General features: G+C 39.7%; 1 protein-coding gene across 8 annotated transcripts in view; it reads left to right on the top strand.

The window, feature by feature from the left end:
* MGAT4C (MGAT4 family member C) overlaps nt 1-20,374 on the top strand; it is a 491,168-nt gene that overhangs the window by 370,988 nt on the left and 99,806 nt on the right. For 7 of the 8 annotated variants that reach the window (XM_067469123.1, XM_067469121.1, XM_060777364.2 and 4 more), the window contains one exon: nt 3,081-3,215. The exons of the other annotated variant lie outside the window; for it this stretch is intronic. The gene's annotated coding sequence lies outside the window, so the exon portion shown is untranslated. The remainder of the gene's footprint in view (nt 1-3,080; nt 3,216-20,374) is intronic. 8 annotated transcript variants of the gene reach the window in all.

The following is a 20,374-nucleotide window of genomic DNA, read 5'->3' as shown; positions in this document are numbered from 1 at the left end:
GATTGCAATTAGTTTTTTTTTTTCTGGCAAGAAGTCCTGATACCTGTAGTTTGCCTGTTTTTCTCCTGGTAAGGGTAATAACAGCAGGGTAATAGTAGAGAAAAAATTCTAACAGATATATGCATAAGGGAAAAATGGAACATACAGCCTTATCACCCCATGCCATTTTGCCAGCAAGAGTGGTGAAAAGGCAGGTGCACCATGTGACTCTGTTGCCCCGCATCCTGCTCCAGCATAGTAACACTTCCCCCATCACAAGGGGGAAATGTCGCCCAACTGGGACAGAACACAGCACCTTTTCCATGTTAACCAGGAAGCATCCTAGGACACTTCCATGCCAGTTGGGGGCAAGGCCTATGCTGGAAGTTGAGGGACATCATGTGATGGACAGTGTGCCCATGCATCCCTCAACTAGAGCCGTTCCAAGTCTCCTTGGGGAGATGGTGTGGGATATAAATAATAATAATAATAATAATTATTATTATTATTATTATTATTATTATTATTAAGTGTCCCAGGATGCTAAAATTTCCTTGTGTGATGAGGTCCATAGTCTTTTCAAGAGACCTGGTTTACCCTGCATCACTCCCTTATGGGTGATTCCTTTTCTTTCTTTTCTTTCAATTTAATTCAGCATACATCCATATCTATAGCTAATGATAAAAGTAGAGATACAGATATATCCTAAAGTTTCAGGTAGAAGAAAGATCTTTGAATTTTAGAAGCAAAAAAGAAGGATAAGGGAAAAAATTATTCATAGAGATATATGAAATCATCAGTGTTGTTTTCAGTACTCAATTTTTTAAAAGTTCAAACTATCAAGCAATTTCAAATTTCAAAGAATCTTCATTTTAAAAACCATGCTGAATTCAGAGCCATCTGCACTGGGCAAATGCATTCAGTACAGTTGTGGTATGTTTTCTTGCTATATAGCTATAAGGAAAATTATTGTTATGTGCCTGATCTGACATTGCTTCCTTTAATTAATTTCTTAAGGTGGACATATCATAAGGTTTTCTTTGCAATATTTGTTCAGAGGGGCTTTGCCTTTGCCTTCCTCTGAGGCTGAGTGAGAGTGTCTTGACTAATATCATCCAATGGGTTTTCATGATGAAGTGGGGATTCAAACTCTAATTTCCTGAGATTTATCCAGAACTCAAACCACTATAACATGCTGGCTTTCACACAGGGGATGACATATGAAACTGTATACTAATTCTGGACTAACATGGTAAAATAAACAATACAATTTGAAGATGGGAGTTTTTTGAGTTCAATACACTTCTGGAATATGCAACTAAAGTATTCCTGAGAGATGACTATCCATCTGTTTAAAAGCCTCCTATAAAGGAAAGTCCAGCACTTTTCAAGGCAGGCAGTTCTACTCTAAAACAGCTCTTACAGTCAAAATTGTGTTGTTGTTTTTTACTCTTGATTGTTTCTTTTTACTCTAGTCTCTCATGGAGCAGAAAACAAGTGTACTTCATGAAATACTTTCAGATATTTAAATATAGTTGTCACAGAATTCTAGTATCCAGCTGGACACTATCTTTACCAAACACTTTGGAACCATTGTGTTTTTGAAGTATAACACAGGATGTAAAAACATGAGATCCAGTGTCTTTATTTTAACAATGGAACTTGGTCGTCATGGTCTGATGATATTAGCACTGAAAAAAACTACAATTTCAGCTTCGCAGGAAGTATCCTGACTAAAGCAATTCTAATGTGTTGGAGATCAAGGTGCAGGGAAATGCTGTCTGCCCACAATCATAGTGTGCATTAAGAATAAGCTGCAGGAAAGACATCTTAGGGGTCCTGCCACAGCTGCTTTTCTCATGGTGTCCCATGATCACAAAAGTGCTGCAGGCATCTCTCCCCAGCACTCCAATATGAAGCAGCCTGGAAACACTTTGGTCAGGGCATTGCATGGAAAAGCAGCATTTTGACTCCCATTTGGTCATAAACATAAACATTCATAAACATAAATCCTTAACAGTTACAAGATTCTACATACTTCATCACACCAATTGACTATTCATCTACAGTTGCATTACCATAGATAATGAATATATACTGGGTTGATCACATTGATATCACATCTCTTTTCATTAGCCAAATTGTATTGATTCATCCCATGGTTCATCGTAACTCCACCTACCTTTATTTTAATTTTATTTTCTGCAAAATGTAAACATTAAAAACAAAAAAGACAATGTAAAATATATAAAATCAAAGGAAACAGCCAACTTGAGAATGGGCGGGGGGGGGGGATCCCACCTTTGGCATCACCTTAGTGTTGGCACTCAGCAACAAAATGGAAAGGATATATCTCAACAAGGTAAATAATGAGAATTTAGTGAGATTAGAAGCTATTTAAGGGTTTTACCCTTCAGTGGCTAGGGAGAGGAGAACCATGGGATGAGGAGGCAAACTGGCAGCATAATGGGATAGGGACCATCACCAAATGTGATGGTTCAGCTGCAGTGCCAGAGCTTTTGCCTCATGTGATAAAGTTCATTTTCCATCTTATGAATTTGTAACGGCTGAACAGGATACCAGCTATGCATTATACTAAGCTCATCATGAGCTATAATATATGGCTGCTTGCCATATATATGATAAGCTATGCAAAGCTTTAAAAAACAAATGTCTGCATATTGGCTCATTTCAGAGACACTTTTATCATATGCATTTTTTCCTAAGTGTAAAAATATGCAGAATACTGCTCATATGGGACAACCTTTTCATTAAATGGACTGTTGGATTAAAAATATAATTAAAGTTGTTAATGCATTTTTCATCAAAATATGAGGTTCTGGCATCTCATTGCTTTTTAGAAATGCACAGTTAACAATTTGAGTCAAACACCATTTTATTCAACTCTCAAAATGACACAAGCCATCTAAAATAATTCTGATTTGGAGCTGAAGTATGGAGACTATAACTGAAATGAGAGCTTCACAGCAGATATATACTCGAAAGTCAAGCTGATCTGTGCACTGATTATATTTGTGGAATAAAAATGAAAGAATATGTGGAAAAGAATTTTATTCTTGCATATTCTCCTTATTTTACAGAGACTGAATTTAAGATTGGAAAATTCATCCATGGTACATCCTTCAATGATCATTAAATGACTAATCAAATGGCACTTAGCAAGCTCTTCTGATCCCCTGTGTATCACATTTTCAGAGGCTTGGAAGGAAAATCAGGTAAGTCCACTTCTAATTCCCCAGCTCATTTAGATCTGGATCCAAACTTGTTGATTTAAAGGCAGGCGGAGTTAAGCACATGACAGTGGGTTTTTAATGGTAGACTATTTTATGTCTTTTCACAATATTCCTCGTGGATTCCTCACCATTGACTATACTTCTTAGGACTGATGGGATCAGAACCTGAAACACAAATCATCAACATCTAGTGGGTCACATGGCAACAATGCAAATGAAAACATTCCTGGGGCCTCTACACAGGATTTTTGTGTGCTTTTTCTTCTTTTGGATGGGGCCTGCCAAGTGTCATCAGATGATGCTGGCTTGCCCTGCCTACATTCCTCCTGAAGTAGGGGGCAAATATTGGAACTACCCGCATTTTCCTCTCCTTTTCCTGATATGATGGGGAAAAGGGCAATGGAGCAATGTGCATTGCCACTCTTTTGCCCATGTGATGGGAACAGGGTGCCAACACACCTTCTCCTGTCCCCACCATATGATGGGGAAGGAGGGAGGCACATGGGACACCATGAGGCACCCTGCACACCTGCCAGTGAAACAGAACGGTGTGTGAAGAGGTCCTTGGTCTCTGACTATGGAGGCCATCACTAGAGTAACTTTCCTTGTATCAGGAGTGCATTAAAAACTACTTGACCATCTTTAGGTGTTACAAGGGTGCAACAGATACTGTATTCATAACATACCCCCCTTTCTCATAAATATGGAAAGAAACCAAAAAGTGACTTATAATTAGCTATGGATAAAATCTTCATTGCACTGTAATTCATTCCAATTCATTGCACAATCAGCACATGCAATAACAATAAGAAACAGCACACAAAAATGTTTATGCCAGGTATATAGAAATATATTCCTCTTATTTACACGCAAACACATTGTGTAAGCTATCAGCCAACATTAAGTGGATTGCCCTTGCTGAGGGGATATATTGCCCCTAGGAATTGTTTTGACGATCTATTTTCACATTGGTTCTTATACTACAATGAAATATATCACTGGAGTGATGGCATTCGGTATAATACTTCATTGGAACAGCAGCTCTTAGTACCGCACTATACATCATCCAAATGACAGCCTTCCAGTCATCTGCAATACATAACCACCCTAATTTCATTTTGGTCTTAAATGTGTGGTGCTTACAGATATTAATAATAATGTAATGCTTCTTGGTGTAACAGCACATCTATAGTTTAGTATACAGCAGAGTAAATAGCATCTGCTAGAATTTCTGCCTGGGATTTCTTGAATCATGAAAATAATTCACATGCTATATTCTAAATATACATGTTATCATTATCTCTTCCAGAGTATGTGACAGAAGTTAGGTGACAAATAAAACCTTTAGGAAGGCCTTAAATCTCCGCAGTTTCACATCTCATTTTTATGTATCCCTTGTTATAGGAGTTTGAAACTTCTTTACGATTAAGGTAGCATGCCATTTATTGCTGCCCAAAGGAATATTGCATGCCACGTTCCCTGCCATTGATTACAGCTGTCATCCAGTTTTCTCTAGCATGAGATGCCTTATTCGAAGATTGGAAGAAAGGAAACAGTTATTTACTGTATTTGGAGCTGTCTACAGCATGATGACATCCCTAGCTTCTTTGCCTAGTATCAAATAATCTTGGACACTACCAGATAACAAATTGTTCAATGTCATCTGCCAGATCCACTGTAGTGATTTATTCTTCTGATGACTCCCAAAGCAAAGATGTTGGAAATAAGAGACCTTAGTTTCAAGTGGAGACCTTCAAAATAACAACCTAGTAAGGAAGTACATTGAGGAGGGGGAGAATACTGGAGCTTGACAGCATGGAAAGAAGAAATGAACAAGAATAAAGCTTGTGCGCCAGCTGCGCCCGTACCTTGGGAAGTCTGACTTGGCCACGGTAGTCCATGCTCTGGTTACATCCCGTTTAGACTACTGCAACGCTCTCTACGTGGGGTTGCCTTTGAAGACAGCTCGGAAGCTCCAACTAGTCCAACGCTCGGCAGCCATGATTTTAACAGGAGCGGAGCGCAGGGAGCATACAACCCCCCTGTTGCGCCAACTCCACTGGCCACCGATCTGCTACCGGGCTGAATTCAAAGTGCTGGCGTTGGCCTTTAAAGCCCTAAACTGTTCTGGCCCAAGCTACCTATCCGACCGCATCTCTGCCTATGAACCCACCAGGACTTTGAGATCTTCCAGGGAGACCCTGCTCTCGATCCCGCCTGCTTCTCAAGCTTGGCTGGCGGGGACGAGAGATAGGGCCTTCTCGGTGGTGGCTCCTCGTCTGTGGAACGCCCTTCCTACGGACATTAGACTAGCACCATCTCTAATGGTATTCCGCAAAAAAGTGAAGACCTGGCTGTTTGAGCAGGCATTCCAATAATTAGTGCAATGATTGGTTAATGAACACTGGAATGGAACAATGGATGACGAATCTGGAACATGATGATGAGACGACAGTGAATGGGTATTGTAGTAACTGTTTATTAATTGTGTAATGTGTTAGGTTGTTAACTGTTTCTATACTGTAGCACTGAATTTTTGCTGTTCGTATTTGTTGTGAACCACTGTGAGTTGCCTTCGGGCTGAGAACAGCGGTATATTAAGGTAAATAAATAAATAAATAATAAATAAGAATACTACAATCAAAGCACCCCCAGCAGATGGCCATTGAGTCTCTGTTTAAGAGCCTCCAAAGAGGGAGCTTTCACCACACTCCAAGACAGAAAGTTCCACTGTTGAATAGCTCTTATGATCAGGAAGTTCTTGTTAATGTTGAGGTGGAATCTTCTTCTTGTAATTTGAACCCATTGCTCTGAGCCCTAGTCTTCAGAGCAGCTGAAAACAAGCCTGTTCCCTCTTCCTTATGACATTCTTTCAAATTATGTCCCCTCTCAACCTTTTCTTCTGCAGGCCAAACATGGCCAGCTCTGTAGGCTGCTCCTCATAGGGCACGCTTTCCAGATTTTTGACCACTTGAGTTACCATCCTTCATGTAAATTGATAAATGTTGAGTTTATGACTAATGGAAATAAATGCCACTAAAATCAGTGAGGCATATTGTGAGCAGACATGGAATAGTCTACCCCCAGAGAAACAGTAAAGTGATACCTTGACTTAAAGGAGTAATTTGTTCCATGGCCAAACTCTGAACTCAAAATGCTCTTATCTCAAAGCAAATTTTCCTTGAAATACTATTAATCTGTTCCACCCCCAAAAAATCTCCCTCCCCATTTTTGTTACATTTTTAAATAAGAAAATGTACATCATAAAAACAAATAATGCATAAATACACTTTCACATGGAAGAAATTCCAGTGTACATCGATAATTGCAAATCTGTACCATAACATTTTAGATTGCACTCCTATAAACCCTTACTTACTTTTAAATAGGTATAGATAATATTTTATGTTCAATGCAAGGCAGAAAGGAATCACAGAAATAATGTGAAAGGCTCCACATACTCCCCATAAGGTATAGTTTAGTGGTAAATTGTAACATGCACATGATCATTCTTTCTGGGAAAATTCAACACTTGAATTGGAGAGTCAGTTAAATTCAAAGACAACTAAGCCAGGGAAGGACTAGATTGGAAATAATGACAATTGTCCTTCTGATCAACATATCTCCACACTTCTGTCCTGTGACCTAAATTCAAGTATTAGTCCTACCCAGAGAAGACCATTGCATCAATGAGATCTTACATGCTTACATGGAGTCCATTGAATTAGTGGGTCTGCTGCATTTGGATAAGCAATATTATTTGGTACTGTGTGCAATAACTCCAAATAACAATAAATTAATTCAAGCAGGTCTCTGTTTCTTAAAATGGCAGATATCATGAAATAAGAAGTAGCAAAGGTGCTGCTTTCAGATATTCTAATATTATCAGAAATATTCCTTGATGCTATTTGCCTGATGGGGCAGAGTAGAAGCATAGCTCATCCCTTATGCACATGTGTGCCTTCCAATCACCTCTCAATTAGTGGAAACCTCCTGCATTTCATAGGGTTTTCTTAGGCAGAGAGTACTCAGCACTGGTTTTGGCACTTTCTTCCTCTGCCTTACATGGAAAAAATGCAATAAGACAGACAAACCTGATGCACCCATAGCTATAATGTCTGAAAGACAAAATGTTTCTTTTCATTTCAAAAGAACCAGAATATTGAAAATTCAAGTTGTGTTTAGTGATCCAATATGTGGAGCATACTATACATGTTATTTTATAGCGATTTTTCTGCCTAAAACTTTCTTTTGATATCTTGCATTTTTGAAAACATAATATATAATCCACCCACTCTACTTTCCTAATGGAAGCCTGTTATTTATGCTCATCATAACTCTCAGTACATTTTGAAAATCTATCCCTTGGGATACAATATTGAAAGTACTCTTTGAATAAAGTGCTCTAGGGTGTTTTTCTGTTTGCCACATTCCTATAAAAATATATCATAGGGAGCATCATGGTGGCAGATAGGTAATCCAGAGTTCTTCTAAGTTTACAATGTTTTTCCATATAAAGTCTGAGAAGAAGGAAACAAATTCTGGTAGATGTAGGTATGTGAAAGCTGAACTGTGAATATACAGTTTTTAAGTAGGGGACAAAGTGGGTAGTTATTATTGCAGAGATGTGAAAGACTTTGTAACCAAAAAATTACATAAATGATGACATTCTTTGAAATGTCCAAAAGCTGTTGAATAAAATCAAACCTTTAAAAACTTTTAAAACCCAGCAATAATGTGTTTCCGGCATTTTAGTGAAAGCATTAGGCCTAGGTAACAATGGAAAAATTTGTTTCTAAAATCGATTCATTTTTGGGGGGTTTTTGCGTTTCGATATTTAAAAGAATTCCGATTTTTTTTTAAAAAAAAGTTCGATATTTACGAAATTTTGTAAATGGTTAAAAAATTACAAAACAATAACGAAACAATAACGAATCGATTCGTTAATGGCGGACACGACCGCGCAATACGCTAAAAAACCTCCAAATGGGACAGGGGGAACTTCTGAAGCTTCCCTCTCCCTCTGTTGTTGACTGTTGGTGTGATATTATAATTTTTTTTCACTAATTAAACAAAAAACAACTATAAAACTTGCCCCAGACATGCGGAAATAATAACGAAATGACCTCAAACCAATAACAAAACGAATACATAACGAAATACGAAGCATTTACGAAACGAATTGAAAAATTCGTTTCGTTTTTAAGCTGCTCCAGAATGGTTCGTTATCGCTTTGTTAACAAAAAAATAACGAATTTTTAACGAATTACGAATTAACGAAACGAAACCGCCCAGCCCTAGAAAGCATACTTCTATCAAGATTCTTGCATAATGTTGGTTCCTGTTTCCTCTTATAACTTGAATATTTCCTACCAAAGCTGGGAATGATGTGGTTGTATTGGAAACATCAGGGAAAAGGTGGCCCACTCAATACTTAAGTGTAATAATGGTGCCACAAAACTTTAGGACATAATCCAATGAAGGTGAAGTCTATTTAGAATATTTAACAGGTGTATCACTTACCTGGGGGTAAACCCTATTGAACTCAGTGAGAGCTATGAAGAATCAAACATAGTAACAGTCTGCAAAATCCCTATTTAAGTGAATCAGAGCTAACTGGATGATTTTAAACCACAATCCTAATCTCAATATTGAGAATTAAGCATCTGCAGACATAAATATAATTTTTTTATGATACCATGGATTAACTCATGGAGTAAGACTCTTACTAGGTAGTAGTAATTTTATTGATTAGCCCTTAGGCCATATCACAATAAGAAACAGAACAACAAGGCCTGACAAGACCTGATCACACTCCACATAGAAAGTTAAAATAAGACACTTATAATAATACAGTAAATACATATGATAAGACACAATTAAACTGATAAACCGATCAAGCTGAGTATATACATCATATTTCATTATCACCCCTACAATTTACCCCAATCAGCCCTACATATGTGGTTCTCAGACGTATTGTTTTGCTTAAGTACAGAGCTGTTTTATATGTTATTTTTGGGTCTTGGACACACATAAAATATGTTGTTCTGATGTGAGAATCCCAATACATTGTCCATTTGATATATGGACCAAGTGGAAGTCTCTCACCTTTTGGTACAATTTGCAATCAAACAATATGTGTGCTATATCCTCAATTTCAGGTGCCCTGCAGATACAACTCCGTTCATTATAAGGGATACTGTTAAATCTCCCATATCTAACCATTGTCTCGAGCTGATCAAATCTGGCTTGAGTGAATACTTCCCTGAGATGTTTTGTTATTTGCATTTTTAGGTAGTTAGCAGTTTGAAAGGTACGTTTATATTGACTCAGCTATTTTAGGTTAGCAGTCTTACTGAGGGTGGCTATATCCTTTTGTGCTTCTATATCCAAAATTCTTTGTATAGCAGCCTTTCTTACTTGGTCATTTGAGGCGCAGGCGACAGGAAGCCCACAACTTCTTATATAATTTGTCAGTTGTGTAATCCAGGAGGTCGGTAGTTGGGATTTTATCTGTTCTAGTAGGCACAATTTTGGGAGTCTATCAGGCTCCATTACATTGATTTTACACCAGTAATTGTACGCTCTAAGTTTAGACTGTGCATTGATTGTGTAGATTTCCAGTTCTGCTCTCACTGCAGCAGCAGAGGTCCTTTTATCTACACCCAGTATGCTTCTCAAGTGCTGGGATTGTGCTTGTTCTATTACTAAGATGGAACTTAAACCCCATACTTCTGCTGCATATAAAAGCATAGGACAAATTTTAGGACAAAGAATAATGAGACAATGGTTACTGTTAGATATTGCAATGTGACACTTTCAATAATTACTCCTGCCTTTCTCTAGATCAAGAGTGTGACTTCTGGTCTTTGTGTGACCCTGAACTTTACTTTGAGAGACCCCGAATCCTCCTAACCATTTCCCAAAGCTGAAGACTCCTCCCAAATTTAATTTTAAAACAATTTCAAGAAATTATCTCCATGTTTTCCAGACAAAAAACAGGTAAAAATTGCAGCCAAGGTGTTGGAACCCAGACGCCTTAAAGAGCCAGACTCAGGAGTATGTCCAAAAGAACCGTTTATTAATACAAAACAAAAGGGACTCAGAGACACTTGCTTCAGTGTTTCTGGTCAAGACTCAAAAGTAGCAGCAGTTTCTATCTTAAAAGCAAAGTAAAGCAATAATCTGAATTATCCAGGAAAAAGATCCGGATTAAACTGAAGTACTTCCAAAATCCCGCAAAATCACACAGCAAATGAAGGATAATTGAACAAAGAGCCATGAAGAAAGAACCATGGTCAAATGAAGTACGAAGTCGAAGGAAGCCGAGTCCAAAGTTGCGAGGTTCCAAAGTCCAGGAGGCAGCGTCGTCGTCAAAAGCAGTCTGAAGTCAAGTAAAGGGTAATTCCGCACTCACGAGAATCCAAGCTGAGTTGTAACACGAAGGTAAACAGCAACCTGTAGATCCAGGACCCAAGCCCAATACGAAAGTGGCAGTGACAAGACCCAAGGCATGAAACCAACACTTTGCCTACTGCAAAGTTCTTCCATTTCTGTGCCTACTTTTATCTTACAACTCATCATCCAATGATGAGCTGCCCTCCACCCCATCATCATTATTTACAGATGGCTTAGCTTCTTCACCTGAACGCCAACGCCCACCCCTCCAACTCTTCCACCTCTTGTCAAGACTTAGTTCTCTCCAAGAATCCCCAGTATCTCCCGATCGCCAATCCCCACCACCAGAAAACCCTGCGAACATGTCACTAGACGTGGTTGAGTACACACATCCTGAACCTCTTGCACCTTAGTCGAATCCAGTGATTCATCCTCATCCCCATCATTCCCAGACCCATCATTCCCAGAGAAACCCATGAAATCCCCCTCTTCTGTGGGAGCAGTAAGTATATCCCGAATCTTCTTTCTCTATCACTCCTCATCTGATTCCTGTAACCCTCTTAGTTCCCCTATCGACTGTATCTCCTTCCTCCTCCTCACTCATTTCACTCTCAGAAAACCCTTCGAAGGAATCTTCATCTGTGGGTGACATAAGTATCTCCTGGATCCTCTTCCTCTGTTGCTCTTCATCTAATTCCTGAGCACTCCTTTTCCCTCTTCTAGCACCCTTACTACCAGTTGCAGTGTTGCCAACAGACTCTACTACAACACAAGGCCTTCTCATGTGGATGCAAATAAAAAAAATATCACCCCTTCCCTCCAAACCCTACTCAGAACCTCCCATCCCTTCTCAAATGCCTCCTTCCCCCTTTATTTCTTTCACAAAAGCATCAGGACTTCTAATTCCCATTTTCGAAGAAGAAACACAAAGAAAACAAGATAACTGGAGAAGTTAAAGCTTATTCCAGAGTCAGTGGCTGGAGAGCAAGTTCTGTTGTCTATCACCTTTCAAGATTAAATTTCATTCTGTGCGTCTGAGGAAGCAAACTTGGGCTGCATCTACACTACAGAATTCATGCAGCTTAACACACCAACTGCCATGTCTCAATGCTATGGAATAATGGGATATTTCATTCTACAAGGTCTATAGCCAACTCTGCCAAAGTGTGTTGATGCTTCACTAAGCTACAAATTCCAGGATTTCATAGCAATTGAGCCATGACAGTTGAAGTTAGAAATTGTGAGTCAAAAATACCGAACCGAAGTTTGCCCATGCCTGGTGTAGAGTCACCCTGGTCAATTACATGTACCCTGGGCTGAAGTGGGAGGGGAGAATGAGCGCTGTAGCAGTTGCATGTTGCAAGTGCTGATTTAGTGTAACACTAGCTGTGCCCTGCCACGCGTTGCTGTGGCCTATAGTAAAACTTATCAAAGTTGAGGTAGATATCTGGACTATTATGAAAGAGAGGTCCCTACCTATTCCTTCCCCCTTTTCCTCCCCCTTTCTCTCCTTTCTTCCTTCTCTACCTCTTTCTTTCTTTCCTTCTTTCACTACTTGGTTTCATCCTTCTCTCTTTCCTTCATTCCCTCCCCCTTCCTTCCTTTGCCTTTCTTCCCTCCCTGTTTGCTTCCTTCTTTCACTTTTTATTTCCTTTTATTTCACCACCATCATAACAATAACAATAATGCAATGCATTGCCTCCGGGACCTGACACCTCTCCCATTCCCCCTAAAAGGGTCTCATAGGAACAATAGCATAATAATAATAATAGAAATAACAACCTTTACCCGCCACGTGTTGCTGTGGCCAATCTTCCCTCTTTCTCTCCTTCTTTCCCTCCCTCCCTCCCTCCCTCCTTCCTTCCTTCCTTCCTTCCTTCCTTCCTTCCTTCCTTCCTTCCTTCCCATCTTTCCTTCTCCTCTTCTTTCTCTCTTTCCTTCCTTCCCCCTTTTTCTTTCTCTTCTGCTGTCTCTCTTTTCTTTCCTTCCATCTTTCCTTTTCCTTCCTTTTCTTCTTCCTCTAACTTTCCTTCCTTCCCCCTTTTTCTTTACCTCCCTTTCTCTTTCTTCCTTCTTTCCTTCCTTCCTGTCTTTCCTAGATTTTGACAGGGCGGGAAGGGGCGGGGTGGGGTTTGGAGGTGGCCTGAAGTAAAAGGAGGTAAGATTGGGGCAGGGAAGTGATGGAGCGTGGGATTGCGTGCGTGTGTGCGGCGGCGGGGGGAGTGATGGAGCCTGGGGTTGCGTGTGTGTGTGCGGCGGCGGGGGGAGTGGGGTTGCGTGTGTGTGTGCGGCGGCGGGGGGAGTGGGGTTGCGTGTGTGTATGCGGCGGCGGGGGGAGTGATGGAGCGTGGGGTTGCATGTGTGTGTGCGGCAGGGGGTGTGTGTGTGCGGGAAGCGGCGTGGCGGGGCTTGGAGTGGGCATGGTTTCCGCAGACGGAACGTTGGCCAGAAGGCCATGTGCGCACGCCAGGGAACTTGCGGCTGGGCGCCAATGCGCATGCTCAGTTGTTTTGCCGTTTTGTGTGTTGTTGTGTTGTTTTTCATTTTGAGTAGATATGTTTGTACCTTGTGGGTTGTGTTATGGGTATGGGAATTTTGGTTAAGTTTCGTTGGTTTTTTTTGAGTTTTGTTGTTTTGCCGTTTTGTGAGTGTGTTGCTATGTTGTTTTTCATTTTGAGTAGATATGTTTGTACCTTGTGGGTTGTGTTATGGGCACGGGGATTTTAGTTAAGTTTCGTTGGGGGATTTTTGAGTTTTGTTGTTTTGCGAGTGTGTTGTTGTGTTGTTTTTCATTTTGAGTAGATATGTTTGTACCTTGTGGGTTGTGTTATGGGCACGGGGATTTTAGTTAAGTTTCGTTGGGGGATTTTTGAGTTTTGTTGTTTTGCCGTTTTGTGAGTGTGTTGTTGTGTTGTTTTTCATTTTGAGTAGGTATGTTTGTACCTTGTGGGTTGTGTTATGGGCACGGGGATTTTGGTTAAGTTTCGTTGGGGGATTTTTGAGTTTTGTTGTTTTGCCGTTTTGTGAGTGTGTTGTTGTGTTGTTTTTCATTTTGAGTAGATATGTTTGTACCTTGTGGGTTGTGTTATGGGCACGGGGATTTTGGTTAAGTTTCGTTGGGGTTTTTTTTAGTTTTGTTGTTTTGCCGTTTTGTGAGTGTGTTGTTGTGTTGTTTTTCATTTTGAGTAGATATGTTTGTACCTTGTGGGTTGTGTTATGGGCATGGGAATTTTGGTTAAGTTTCGTTGGGGGGTTTTTGAGTTTTGTTTCCTCGTTGGATGCCCCTAACAAATTTATATATATAGATGAGCCAAGGCTGCTTAATGTTGCCTTGAACCACATTAATAGAAATCTTGTGATATTCTGGAGCTTTCCCAAAACTTCAGTGTAAATTGTAACTTCAGGCATATGTGACTATAATGTACTACTTCCTATTTGGAAAGTGGCAGTGGTTGGTTACACCCTCCTGCTTTCCTGGGCTCAGGCAGCAAAGACAAGGAATGGCATCTACCTTGCCCGTTTGATCAGCTGTCTCTGGGACATGTATATGGCACTGTGCATTGCTAGGTGCCTGGACTGCTGACATCCAGAGTGCCAAGCTGATTGGAAAAGTGAGGGGGGGAGAGGGGAGAGCCATTCTTCCTCCTCCGCTTCCCTCTCCCATGTTGCCTCATTGCTCTGAATATTATTACTCCATGCATTGAGTATCCTAACTCCAATTTCTTGCCCAGCAGGCAGCAGAAATAGCATACTGAGGTGGGCAAGGGTAAGGGTTGTGGGTGAGCAGCACTGAACCAGTTCCAGTTCTGCTTGGCCATGCAGCTGCCATACAGTCAATTGAGAGGCTTGTGGGCATGGAGTGTAGCATTCACCTAAGCCAGCCTGGGTGTATGCGGTGTAGCTTCTGGTAATACTGTTTCAGAGTCCCATACTCCAGATCAGTACCAACTTTCTGACTTGTAATGACATATCCTTAATCTATGAAAAGTTGTAATATTGAGTATTCTCCCAGCACCTGAGGTGCTGCAAGATACCTTTGCATACAAGATCAAGTGTGGATACTTTGTGGCTCCCTTGATATTTCTTGGTTTGTAGTACCCAACATCCCTCTCTATTAGTCTTCTTGGGAGCTACAAAACAACTGTATTTGAGGGGTCACATAAAACACATTCCTATTTCAGTCCAAACCCCATCTTGTAATTATTATTATTTTGCTTCAATTTATATAGAAATCTTTTTTGATTTCTGTGGAAATGCTCTAGGATTCAGTATTTTATTTTCAGTCACTGTCTAGTTACCTCCACAATTTTGTGGATGTCAGGCATCTTATCCCCTGATTGGCAAGGTACCTTCATTTCATGTAAATAGGCTTCATTTTCACTTCATTCTAAAACCATTCAATATGCATCAGCCCAGAGTTTGTGTTTTACATGAAGCTCTTTCTCTTTCTCCTCCCTTCCTTCTTGCTGCTCCACATCCTTGGAGATCAGCACTCTTCTCCTTTTGAATGCATTACTCATTCATGAATAATGACATGAAAGCTTGGCAATGCTTTAAAAAGGGTGCCTTTTATTATACTCTTCTAGCAACCGTTAATATCTATAATACTCAGCAGTTTTCTAATTTTCTTTTGTGAAAGGACAAGCTGTAACTACATGACAAAATGGCATGGGGTCCAAAACTATTACCAGTTTCATTAACATAGGTGAAATGGGAGGAAATGAACAATAGCTTTCATTCATGCTAGATAGAGGAAGCTGCTGCTTTGTCCTGTAATCAGTTATCGGCTTTCAGCTGAATTTATAAACACTAATTAAAGTAGAAAAGTCGATGATGACTGCCATATCATTTTCTTCCCCTGTCCAAGTTCTAAACTTGGACAAAAGAAGACAATGCATATCAAAGTGAGACTTGTCCATGCTGAGGCCCTAAATTCAAATTAAGTTCTGGGTGGAAAAACATAATTAGAATATCACAAAGGAACTGAGGATCTGGTATGGCAATGTTTGCATGATTATGCTTATAGTTTGCAAAGTAGAAGCTTCAGTCATCCCCACTGGAGGTTAGAAAGGAGGTTCTTTTGCTTTGCTCTTCCCTGAAACCAGTTGTAATTACACTTGCACAATAGAGCTAACCACAGAGTTATCACTTTGCACAGGTATAGAATGGAATATATTTCAAGCCAGATGGGTTTCTCTTATGCTCTAAATATATTTTATAAATTCTGAATCAGAAATTGAAGCATGGAGTGGGTGAGAGTCTAATTTTTAAATCTGTATAGAAGAATATGGAATAGAGTGTTTGTTCATTTTACAGTAGGGAAAGGGCATGGGATTTTCTGGTAACCTAGAGAACGATGTAGGGGAGGAGGAAAGGGGGATATGATTACCTTCTGTGTTTCTCAAGGTGAGGAAGAAAGGAGCTGAAAAAAAAGAGAAAGGACTGGTATGTGTTCTTTAACGGTGGAAAGCTACCACATCCATAATTCCAAATAGTCACAGTGGTTGTGCTTCTACTGGTAAATCCATCAGAAGGACCTGTTAGCATCACAAATGGTCCCAAAAGGGAGACAGCACTTTGTTAGGTGGCATTGGTCCAAGTAATGAAAAAGAAGAAAAAGTAAATTGGCTTTTTTGATCTCATGTTTTTGTGTTTGGCTATATGAGTTCCTTTATTTCACTTTATTCTATGTATCATTTTTCCCACAGGAATGAGTAGCACACATTTTAGACCCTGACAGACATTGTTCATTGAAAAATGAAATGCAATTTAAAGAGAGTGGATTGAGCATAGTCACAGGGGGGAGTCACACAAAGTCAAATAGAAATATTTTCTGCAAGAGTTAATACCACAGTGACTCTATCATATATCTGATATTGCCTGAGTAACCAGATCAGTTGATGCATTGACTTGATTTTACTCTTATTTTGTAACCTTCTCCTAAAAAAATAAGGGGAGTGTAAAGCAGAATACAAGAAGGTAGTTGAAACATATGGCACAGCATTTACCTGCTGTTATACAGTTGGAAAATATGTGATTAATTAATTTTGAATTTAATATTTAATATAACATATAGATAGTCCCACTGGCAGTTGCTACATAATTAGAGCATTTGTCCTCTTTTCTGCCTTAAAGCCCAGTGAAAATTCCGACAAGACTTTTAGTCTATACTCTCTTTATAGGATGTCTGAGCTTTTGGTAGGCTGCAGCAGGGTTAGCATGTCTGCTTTAAAAAACCCTTTCCCCGGATCTTCAAAAACCATAATGTTCCAAAAATACCCAAGAGCAAGGGATATATATATATATATATATATAGAGAGAGAGAGAGAGAGAGAGAGAAATTATATTCATTTTAAAACTGATTCCGTTAATGAAGATGGCATGCACAGATTACCTTTGTAAATCCGATATCTGATTTTATGATTCTATCACATAAACATGTATATGTGGTTGCATTACATTTTAATGTTATCATGATTATTTTTATGCTGAAAAAATTCAATGAAATTTGAAAGAACACATTAGAAATTAGCTCCAGATTTTGAAAAAAATCTTCAAATGACATTTTAGAAGCATTTAGAAGACACTTCAATAACAAAAGATACTGAGACCACTTTTCTAAAAGCACTTTTAAAATTATCAAAAGCCCAGAAATATTTATTTATATTATCTTTTATCAGACAATACTGTCAGATTGAATAGCCTGGTTTTGTTGTTGTTCATTCATTCAGTCGTCTCCGACTCTTCGTGACCTCATGGACCAGCCCACGCCAGAGCTCCCTGTCGGCCGTTACCACCCCCAGCTCCCTCAAGGTCAGTCCAGTCACTTCAAGGATGCCATCCATCCATCTTGCCCTTGGTCGGCCCCTCTTCCTTTTACCTTCCACTTTCCCCAGCATAATTGTCTTCTCTAGGCTTTCCTGTCTCCTCATGATGTGGCCAAAGTACTTCAACTTTGTCTCTAGTATCTTTCCCTCCAGTGAGCAGTCGGGCTTTATTTCCTGGAGGATGGACTGGTTGGATCTTCTCGCAGTCCAAGGCACTCTCAGAACTTTCCTCCATCACCACAGCTCAAAAGCATCGATCTTCCTTCGCTCAGCCTTCCCTAAGGTCCAGCTCTCACATCCGTAGGTGACTACAGGGAATACCATGACTTTGACTAGGCGGATCTTTGTTGCCAGTCTGATGTCTCTACTCTTTACTATTTTATCGAGATTGGACATTGCTCTCCTCCCAAGAAGTAAGCGTCTTCTGATTTCCTGGCCACAGTCTGCATCTGCAGTAATCTTTGCACCTAGAAATACAAAGTCTGTCACGGCCTCCACGGTTTCTCCCTCTATTTTCCAGTTGTCAATCATTCTTGTTGCCATAATCTTGGTTTTTTTGACGTTTAGCTGCAACCCGGCTTTTGCGCTTTCTTCTTTCACCTTGATTAGAAGGCTCCTCAGCTCCTCCTCGCTTTCGGCCATCAGAGTGGTGTCATCTGCATATCTGAGGTAGTTAATGTTTCTTCCAGCAATTTTCACCCCAGCTTTGCATTCATCCAGCCCCACACATTGCATGATGTGTTCTGCATACAAGTTAAAAAGGTTGGGTGAGAGTATGCAGCCTTGCTGTATGCCTTTCCCAATCTTGAACCAGTCTGTTGTTCCGTGGTCAGTTCTGACTGTTGCTACTTGGTCCTTGTACAGATTCCTCAGGAGAGAGACAAGGTGGCTTGGGATGCCCATCCCACCAAGAACTTGCCACAATTTATTATGATCCACACAGTCAAAGGCTTTAGAATAGTCAATGAAGCAGAAGTAGATGTTTTTCTGAAACTCCCTGCTTTTCTCCATTATCCAGCGGATATTGGCAATTTGGTCTCTCGTTCCTCTACCTTTTCTAAACCCAGCCTGAACATCTGGCAACTCTCGCTCCATGTATTGCTGGAGCCTTCCTTGCAGGATCTTGAGCATTACCTTACTGGCATGAGAAATAAGGGCCACTGTACGGAAGTTGGAGCAGTCTTTTGCATTTCCCTTTTTTGGTATGGGGATATAAGTTGATTTTTTCCAGTCTGATGGCCATTCTTGTGTTTTCCATATTTGCTGGCATATGGCATGCATCACCTTGACAGCATCATCTTTTAAGATTTTAAACAGTTCAGCTGGAATCCCGTCGTCTCCTGCTGCCTTGTTGTTAGCAATGCTTCTTAAGGCCCATTCCACCTCACTCCTCAGGATGTCTGGTTCTAATTCATTCACCACACCGTCAAAACTATCCTCAATATTATTATCCTTCCTATACAGATCTTCTGTATAGTCTCGCCACCTTCTCTTGATCTCTTCAGCTTCTGTTAGGTCCCTGCCATCTTTGTTTCTTATCATACCAATTTTACTAGAAACTTTATCATACCAATTTTATCTTATCATACCAATTTTACTAGAAATTTTACTAGCCTGGTTTACTAGAAACTTAATAGAGACAAGACAAAGTTGAAAAGCCCACTAGGCAGGAGTGCATTTGCAGTTCTTGGAGTTACCTGATTTGCCTAGAGTAGCACACGTGTGATTAATTTTCATGTACATTCTACTTGGATTACTGCAAAGAGCTTTCCATGGCACTGCCTTTGAAAGGTGCTCTGAAACTTCATTTGATCCAAAGAGTTTCTAGACAGTGACCAGGACTGGCATATAAGAAAGCTACGCTGGGTACTGGTGTGCTTTGGGCATAATTCAGCCCAAATTATGACTAATAATCCCACTGTACACATTTATTTTAGGTGATCTAATGTAATGTATCTTCACAGAAGGTCCTTCTATACGTTCCATCATCTTTGCATGCATTATCTGGTGAGAACAGAAGACAGGATTTTCTTAAAGGCTCCGTCTTTGTTGTCATTCCATTGTCCTTTTTTTTATTATGATACATTTTGGGGAACTGTTTCTAAAGCAATGATTTTTAATAGTTCACTGTAGTCTTTTATATTTTGTCTTTTTGATGAATATAGGCAGTCTCTGAGTTACAAGTTAGAAATGACTCATCGTTTAGAATGGGGGTGAGAAAACAGGAAATGAGAAATATCTACCTCTAGGAAAAGAAATTTACTCCTGAAAGAGTTAGCATGGGGAAAGATGTCTTAGCTGAAGCTTTATTCCCAATCCTTGTTTCCACAACAAGACAAATTTTTCAAAATCCAATTATTACAGTGATGGAAAGTGAGGTGAAATCTTCTGAACAGGGGCACAGACAGCAAAACAAATATCACAGGGGTGTAAACCCTTCCCTATGCTATCCAAAGCTTACACACACACGCACACTCAAACAAACACACACATATATATGGCTGCAGTTACAGTTAAAATGTAACTGACTTACACAAGTACTTAAGAACTAACCTAAAGAATCTATCTTGTTCATAACTTAAGGACTTTCTGTATATTTTAAATTATTTTAATTCTGTAGATAGCTTTCTACGTTTTACAATATCTTTTAACCAGTACATTTTTTAATCTGTACATTATTTTAATTTTTTCTAAACTGCTATGTGTTTATTCTGAGGGAAAGGGAGGGATATAAATAAGCAAGTAAAGCGTCAGTTTTGCCCTATGCTACCTTTTATAAATATTTGGGGAGGACATCAATATGATGCAAAGGCTGCCCTATGGGGACATGTGTCCCTCATGAACTGAATGCCCATCTATTACAGTAAGTAATTATAAGCTTCCTAATCACAAATACATGATTAGTACCCACAA

Source organism: Anolis sagrei, chromosome 5 (genome assembly GCF_037176765.1).
Source record: "Anolis sagrei isolate rAnoSag1 chromosome 5, rAnoSag1.mat, whole genome shotgun sequence".
In the NCBI taxonomy this organism is placed as follows: Eukaryota; Metazoa; Chordata; class Lepidosauria; order Squamata; family Dactyloidae; genus Anolis; species Anolis sagrei.
The sequence above is the reverse complement of the archived record's forward strand: the minus strand, read 5'-3'. Positions and strand labels throughout refer to the sequence as shown.